Source organism: Meleagris gallopavo, unplaced genomic scaffold (genome assembly GCF_000146605.3).
Source record: "Meleagris gallopavo isolate NT-WF06-2002-E0010 breed Aviagen turkey brand Nicholas breeding stock unplaced genomic scaffold, Turkey_5.1 ChrUn_random_7180001920084, whole genome shotgun sequence".
Taxonomy (NCBI): Eukaryota; Metazoa; Chordata; class Aves; order Galliformes; family Phasianidae; genus Meleagris; species Meleagris gallopavo.
The window spans coordinates 1-414 of NW_011182850.1; the positions used below are offsets into that span (position 1 = coordinate 1).

Sequence of the window (414 nt, forward strand, 5' to 3'; positions counted from 1 at the left end):
GATCCTCCGGAGGTCCTCTCACACCTGCAGGGTCGTAAGAGGTGAACAGGTAGGTAAATACGGAACCTGTGCCATTGCTCACAGAGCTCTATAGCGCAGCTAATGACATGTCATGTGGTTTTTGGTTTGTTTTTCTTTGCTTAGAGAAACGAGACGGCTGCTGGTGTACAGACTGTGACAGGAACGGGGTAAGAGTCTGCAGAAAACGGGCCTCTCCCAGAGGAGAGCTACGTGCAAACACTCCTGTTTGAAAGGTACTTCCCCCAGATCTTTGGTGATTAATAAATTGTACTTTACTGAAGGTGCTTTGTGTTGGCCACCGTCATTCCATACTGCACTGCAGCGCACAGCGTGGATATCAGAGCTAGTGGCAGCACGGCACTGAATATCCAGGTACTTCGCAGCACCCCAGAA

At 50.0% G+C, this 414-nt stretch overlaps 1 long non-coding RNA gene across 1 annotated transcript; it reads left to right on the forward strand.

Moving 5' to 3' along the window:
- On the forward strand, positions 1-301 carry LOC109364778. Its single transcript, XR_002110589.1, has 2 exons — positions 1-49; positions 145-301. It is a non-coding gene; the product is annotated as an uncharacterized LOC109364778 (long non-coding RNA).
- Positions 302-414: the final 113 nt, after the last annotated feature.